The sequence below is a fragment of the Cupressus sempervirens genome, chromosome 6 (genome assembly GCF_028749045.1).
Source record: "Cupressus sempervirens isolate cs-2001-9-10 chromosome 6, ASM2874904v1, whole genome shotgun sequence".
NCBI classification, from domain to species: domain Eukaryota; kingdom Viridiplantae; phylum Streptophyta; class Pinopsida; order Cupressales; family Cupressaceae; genus Cupressus; species Cupressus sempervirens.
This window is the reverse complement of record NC_143123.1, coordinates 140852511-140860850: the sequence shown is the minus strand read 5'-3', so window position 1 is coordinate 140860850 and position 8340 is coordinate 140852511.

The window sequence follows — 8340 nt, the reverse complement described above, 5'->3', positions numbered from 1 at the left end:
AAGTTAACGACAACTAGCAACATAATTCGGCAGTGCATCTAGCAATTTCGGTGTCACTTTATGGAAATACGGTGCATGCTTTAAACTCTCAACAACCCACTGTATCATAAGACACGTGGAAAGCCCAGCACCCATCACGTACAGCGCACTGTCAGCGCCAAGTCATAGCGATAGTCATCGTTATTGACAAGAATTCAACTACATCAGCGTCCACGCAGACAATCAACAACCAATCATAGTTTTCCCACTAAGCAGTACATCCCAATTAGTAGGACAGCTGTCATGACACGTGGACATCGACTCAGTGCTTACGTGACTCCAAGTCAACAAATTCGTACTCCCACGTCATTGGCTGATGTCATCCAGTTCATGAGCTTAAATTTGATGCCCGTTTGGATGTCATTCCAGAGAAAAATAGAACTGATGCTATAGTCGTATGACCGTCAAATTTAACTTTTTCATTCACTGATGCAACCCCTCTCCAGATTCGTTTTCAATTTTGCAGTTCGACTTTAGGAGGCCATAACTCGCACGTCAGGACTCCAAATTAGGTGCAATTTTTTTTGAAATTGGGTAAAAAATTTTAAAGTTTTCAATGGTGTAGCTATTTTTTGGTTTTGGTGCACGAATTTTTCATAAATTGCATTTTTTGGCGACTATACCTGGATAATCCTACATTTTGCAACTTCAAAAGCTCCGTACGGGCACATCTAGAGTCAAAAACAAGTTTCATTTTTTTTGAAAGTGTATTATTTTTTGTCTACTTTCTAGATCTGACATCAGATTGTACTGTTGTGTGGACAAAATTGTCACTTTCAGAAATACAACCTTTCTTTGCTTTGTATTGCTTCATAATTGTAGCACATTGTAAAGTTTCAGATTTGTACTCCATTAAGAAGTTGTAACAAGAAAAATCAAAAGTCCACAAAGGCCAAAATTGGTAAGTGGCCCATTGTAATTGCACTATTGATAAAGTGCCCAAAGAATCTATTTTGGGGGGTTTCTTGATTTAGTGAAAAGGGGGGGTGTTCTTGGTGTTGTGTTCTCTCTTTTCTGCACTTTTCTTTCATTTTCTACATTATGGGAAACTTAAGTTTCCTAAATTAACTCCTCACAACTATGCTTCGTGGTCAATCAAAATGTTGTATCACTTAATGTATAATGGAGTTTCACAATATGTAGATGGTACTCTTCCTAAACCAACAGGTGATAATGTTTTTGCGAGTGATATTTCAAATTGGGTACCAATGGATAGGAAAGCCCTAGGTGATATTTGTTTGGGGGTAGATGATAATATCATGTATCAAATCAAGAAATGTACTACATCCAAGGAAGCTTGGGATACCCTCGAAAGCCTTTATGGGAAAGTGTTTGAAGAGGATGTGTTCAAGATTGAAGATGAGCTTGTATCCTTAGATCCTAAGTTGTATGACTCAATACAAGATTTCATCATCAAGGTGAATGAATTAAGGACAAAGCTTACTGATTGTGGGAGTTCTATAAAAGATGACAAACTGATCTATCTCATCCATAAAAAGCTGCCATCTGAATATTCCACATTTGTATCTTCTTCTAACACCTCTAAGACTACCTTAGGGTGTGCCTACAAGAAAGTCACTTTTGATGAATATGCTAAACTATTCGATGATGAAGAAAAGAAGTTGAGATCAATGGGGATTCTCAAATCACCTCAGTCCAAAGCATTGGTGGCAAATGAGGGTTCTCAAAATCCAGCTACACAATCTTCAAACAAAGGAAAGGGTAAGAAGAAATGGAAGAAGGACAAATCTGAGGATGCAAAAAAGAAAACACCACAATCCAATCAACAAGGCAAGTCCTCAAATTCCAATAAGAAAGGGGACAACAATAAGGAGAAGAAGAACTGCGTTTATTGCAAGAAATCAGGTCATGAAGAGCATGAGTGTTATCTTAAGAAGATTGATGAATTAACCAACATCATGAAGAAACATAATGTTCCATTGCCTAATGCTTATAAGGATAAAGGGTTGTCTTCAGATTCAAATGGAAAAGGGCAAGCACTCATGGCTAATTCAAACTCTTCAAAGGAATAGATATTTGAGTCAAGTGCCTCATATCATAAGGGTTCTTCAAAGGAGGATTTTTCTTCATTGAATCACTCAAAGGTACCACACATCTTAATGGGAAATGATAGAAAAATGGAAGTTGGAGGGAAAGGAAATGTGGAAATGGAAAATGGAGAGTTTTGAGAGGTTCTCTATGTTCCAAACCTAAGTTCAAATCTCCTTTCAATCTACCTATCATGGCCTAATAGTTGGGACCCATATTGCATTGCATCCTAGATTTCATAAGCTTAAGGGCATTCCCCTAAGTTGCACTTAAGGGGGGGTGTTGGTGTAAATAAGTATTGACTTATTACACTTACTTAAGTTTACTTAGGTTAATGCATTATTTAATTATTTTGCATTATTTTATTATTATTTTAGGTGAGACACTTAGGAGTTTGTGTACTCTCATTGAGTTATGCAACTCTAATTATGCACATGGTGTCTACAACACAGGAATATGCATCACTCACTGAGTTTTCATGTTGACAACATAGTTATCCACACTCCTCATTTAGCACATGTTGTCTACACCACTAATTTGCGTGCTACACCATTGTAGGCTTGTCCTCACATCATCACACTTAATCCCATGCTTAATGGAGGATAACCCATATCTAGTGGACATGTGCTTGGTTGTATGACATATCATGATGTTGACTTCTATGCATTCTAGAAGCTCTCCTGAGGCCTTTATATATGGGCACTCCTAGTGTACTCTCAAGTTGGCTAAGTTGGCATATTGAATGAATATCATCATTCTGATCATACTCTGTCTATTTTGGTCTACTGTGTGCTTGTGTTGAGTTCTTTAGTTCTTGGGTGAATTATGGCCTAAGCCAAATTCTTACAAATAACCTATAAACTTTAACAAGTAAATAAATAAATGATTAACTTTTTATGTTGTTGTGTGTTTATATGAAGTTTAATTCAATGTATTTTGAAATAGGAGACTCCCATTCAAATATTGGATGAAGATAAACAATTGCATGTATTTTCAAATAAATTCATGAGTATGATGAAGAATAGGGATCTAATTGGTACAACAATATTTTTTATAGGTTTTCTAATGTGTTAACAAGTAGTCAACAATTTAATGTGAGAGTTTTAACTTCAATTTTATAAAAAATAAAGTATAAAATGCTTTGATAAATATAAGTAGCAAAATCAAAGGTGTTGGCCCATAGACAAGTCAAAAAGGATTAGCAAAAAATAAGAGCATGTTAAACGTGTTATAAATAATTATAAACATGTTATGTCTTATTAATATTTTTAAAATATTAGTTTGGATATGGAATTATTAACTTAAATAAATTTATTAAAAGAATAAATTTTAATAATGTAGTTATTTCCCTCTTGTTAATGGGTACTTGTGCAAAGTTCAAATGACAACCAATAAAATTGACTTCGCTATTGTAAGGCTGGATTAAATTATATATCCAAGAAAAAATCAATCTAGTATCAATTCTTCGGCATCACAACATAAAACTTTTAGTTATGCTTTCTTATTTACTTTTTGTGTTACAAACAATGGGGCAAAATTCTAGGGCATGATAGAATCATGCACCTTCATAAGACATATGTAGTCAATAATGCAATCATGATTATAGATCCAATAATAGATAATCAACTCATATAATTTCACACATTAAACAATATACAAAAATATTAAAGAAAATTATTAATTAATAAAATAATAAGAATTCAATATTTTAACCTTCAAAAGAAAATTTGTTCTAATGTAGGTACGTAACCCAAACCATATAGAATTACAAAGACTTCAAAAAGTATGACTTCAAACTTAGCACAGATTTAATATAAGCACATAGCTTTGTCACATGAAAAAAACTCTTCTTAAAATATTAGTATCACTACTAGCTTGGTCAACTCAATCTTATACAACTAGGAATAAGAGAACTTTTTTATGCATGACCTAAAAATATTTCCTTGTGGTTTATCCATTTACTATTCATTTGGATAATTTTCCTACTATTTTAGGTTGTGATCTATCCTATTGACTCATTTTCTTATGCTATCCTTTGTTGATCTCTAAGTCTAAGTTGCCTATTAGTATCTAACACTTAGACATTTTAAGGTAGTATTGGACAATCATCACTATGATCGAGCCATCCAAATAAGGTAAAGTTATGAAAGGACTTTTTTATTTATCAATACATGTCGAGCAAGTCAAAGGTTTGCTAAGCACCCTAGTTGAGATTGAAAAAGCATACAAGTTGAGTAATCTAGTTGAGACCAAGCAAGCAAAAAGTTCATTATTACTGAGTGAAAAGATGAATGTTAGTATGATTGAGTGTTAGAAAATTCAAGTTCCAAGTAAACCAATATTGACATTTGAGTTGTAATTAACCAATATTGACATTTGAGTTGTAATTGCACAAACACTTATGTAATTCATTCTAGCCAACCTCTACACAATATTTAAGGATCCAAGAGATAATTAGGGAGGAAATTACACATTTTATTAGAAGTTATCAATCCTTAGGAAAACATAATGACCAATCGAAAAATTAGAATTGAAAATGGAAAAAGGATGAAATATGGATTGTTTATCATAATCTAGAACCTTTAAGGATTATATATTTAAAAAAGTGTTCCTAACCTAAAATCATATAGAGTGTGTGTGAATCGTATGAAGCAAAGTGAAGAAGAAAACAAGCTAAGTACAAAGAGAAGGAGTTCAGACATTGCAACCAATGTAGTGAAGGATAGAACAAATATATCAAATAAGGAAATCTATAATCACTTTCAAAGAAAACTAAAGGGTCATGTACTAAATCAGTTTTAACAAACCTACTTCAAATCTCCCAATAGAGTCCTTACTTTATTGTAAGTGTAAAATCATTTCACAGAGTAAGACCTAACAATCTTAAAGACTTTTAACAGAGCAGACCCCTCACAGGGTAGATCATCTAATATGATCAAAGTGTAACCCTAACAAGTTAACTTTGTTGTTGCAATAATGAAGATTTGTGGGTTTTATCCCCACCCCAACTTTACCTTCATATTGAAGTGTTTCTGAGTAACCAAAATCATTGTGTTATCTATTGATGATTGTTTATGGATGTTATGCTTAGATAGATTTCATTACATCATTACATATTTATGTTTATATGAAATAAGATTTGAGATATGAGATGGATTAGGTCTGAACTGTTTTAGCAATGCAAAGTGTTATAGATTATGATTCCCCCCTCCCTCACCCACACCCCGAATATCTTGTTTCCCATTAAGATTTTCAAAAATTGGCATCAAAGCTTAGTTCTATTGAAAAAGTCTTACAGCTTGATGGGATTAGATATTGAGGATGGAGGAATACAAGATCAAAAAAATAATTGAGAATCAAATGATTGAAATCTAGATCATATTGCAACAACTTGAAGGAGCAAAATAAGAGTTGAGGAAATCCTTATAGAAAAGGAAAGAAATGGTCATTCAGCAACATGATACACAATATAAGGAAGTTGATATACAAGGATTGCATAATAATGGAAATACTGATGACAATGATGCAACAATAGAAGACCTATTATAGAAGAACAACAATATGAGTAAAGAAGTCAAAGAACTCAAGAGAGAATAAGAAATTCAATCATAAGATTATGTGAAGTAATTGAGCAAAAGAATAAACCTAAAGAAGATAAAGCCATGACCAGGGAAGACAAAAGACAAATGCCTGCCAAACTTAAAGAAAGATCATTTGAGGTGTAGAAGCTCACAAACAAGTAGTTAGACATGACGAACCAATTGCTAACTACAAGTCAAGAATTTTATAGAAAGGACATGGAAATCACAAATCTGAGATTACAAAGTGACTAGCTAAGAAGAGAGTTAAGATTTGAGAAAGAAATACTATAAATAATGAACAAACTGAGTGAAGCTATCAAATACTTTGAAGAGCTCACTAATACATTTGGCATCAATTTGCGATAGCTATGTGTCATAATTACAATAGCTATCTGTCACCATTGCGACAGTAATAGATGTTGCTATTTTTTAGTCACAAAATACGACATCTACCCTATTTCATTGCAATTACGATGCATAGCTATTGCAATCCAACCACTTTCTTGTGACATCAACCTCGTCACAATTTGTGGGGTATCTATCACAATAGTGATGCCTCCAAGGTTTTTGTGATAGCAGTTGGGGTGTCCACCTACAACAACTCCAACAACAACCCCATTGCAATAATTCCATTTTGTGTCGCAATTGCGATGATGACGGTTGAATTGCAATGGAAGGGGGCGTTGCCTTTACAACAACCCCATTGAAATTCATCATTTTTGTGTCACAATTGCGATGAGATGCGATGGAACATGGTGTCACCACTACTGCTCTCCCGTTACAATTACGACGGTGGCAGAGTAAAACATATAAAAAAATTTGTTGGCTTCCAGCTACATCAAACAAAATTAGACCTCTTAAACCCTGTGTAACTTCATTTGGTCACATCTTATATTTGAGTAGGATGGTATCTTATTGGTGCTCCATCAATTATTTCATGAGATATTATTATCAGGCCATCCAATTGGCTATAGGACAAAGATGATTCCTGAACAATCGAATTAGCAATACAATCGATCTACATTGCATTTGGACACTTGGTTTGAGGTTCATCTCATCGATTCCCATTCATCATAGGATCTTTATTTGGTTAGACCTTGATAGAAAACATTGATATTTCCTGAGCCCCAAGCCCAAATCGTGCAAGCTTCAATCTCCACATATCATAAAGCCTGTATATAGAGTTGAGCATCTTGTAGCTGGAAGCTTCACTTGCATCAGCTCTCAAATGGTGTGAGAATGCTTAGCTCTATATATAGGCTTTATGATATGTGGAGATTGAAGCCTGCATGATTTGGACTTGGGGCTCAGGAAATCTCAATGTTTTCTATTGAGGTGTAATCAGATAAAGATCCTATGATGAATGGGAATCGATGAGATGAACCTCAAACCAAGTGTCCAAATGCAATGCAGATTGACCGTATTGCTAATTTGATTATTCAAGAATCATCTTTTTCCTATAGCCAATTGGATGCCCTAATAATAATATATCATGAAATAATGGAAGGAGCAGCAATAAGACACCATCTTGCTCAAATATAAGATGTGACCAAATGAAGTTACGCAAGTTATAAGAGGTTTGATTTTGTTTGATGTTGGAGGTAGTTGAGAATGACATAGCTAGAAGATTCACCTCCCTTGTCTCCTCCCTTTTCCTCACTCCTTCTCAGGCCTTAATATGTCATACTTATGTTGCTTAAATCATTGAGTACTGACAATTTTGCTAAAATTGATTCTTACATTTCTCTTTTCAAAAGCTTTCTTATAAGGATAAACTATGATAGAAACAATCTCTTGAACATGCACACACTTTTTTGGCTATGGTGGACTAGGAATGTGCAATACATATTTTGTGCACTACAATATCATGTAGTGAAACCAATTATACAAATACAAATATAGAAGTAGTGAAACCATGGAAGCAAAAGCCAGTAAAATTGGGAAGGTTCAATGAAAACAAATATTATGAAGAAATATTGCAATGATGTGGCATTAGATTGAATACATTGATATATGTAATTGGATTAAAAATATCTCTGGATATTAATGCCAGTAAAGCAACATCATAATTTTTTGAGATGTGCGTATTGATCTCATCATTTTTTATTTAATTAACATTACTTGAATGATTTGAACAAAAACTTACACAGAATAATAAAGCTACTTTGATTTTTAATCCATGTCACTCAGGTAGAAGAAAAATAGAACAACTTTCTTTTTTAATAATATGTATAGCATACCTGAAATGCACCCATAAAGCCCCATCTCAATTGATTTGTTGTCAATGTTGGGATGACAACATAAATTACTAACATAGTAGGCTTGTACTTAACAATCAACCTGGGGCAAATAAAACATAAATATCGTGCTGAGAATCAGAATTTGTAGATGTGTTATCTGTATATCAGAAAATCAAATTCACATTGGCATGGCAACAGATAAATCTAGAATTGATGAAATTGCCTGCATTATGAGCTAATGATTATGATAACCAAACCCCAATAGTGGCCAAAATGAAACCAAATTGTAACTTATCACCAATTTCCCAAATTTGATAGTTTCAAATGTCCAAGGAATATATAATGTAGAATAAGATAATAATTACTTTACAATTCATTCAGATGTTGTAAATACTACTATGATAGAAGCTTTCACTTTTATTGCTGCACTT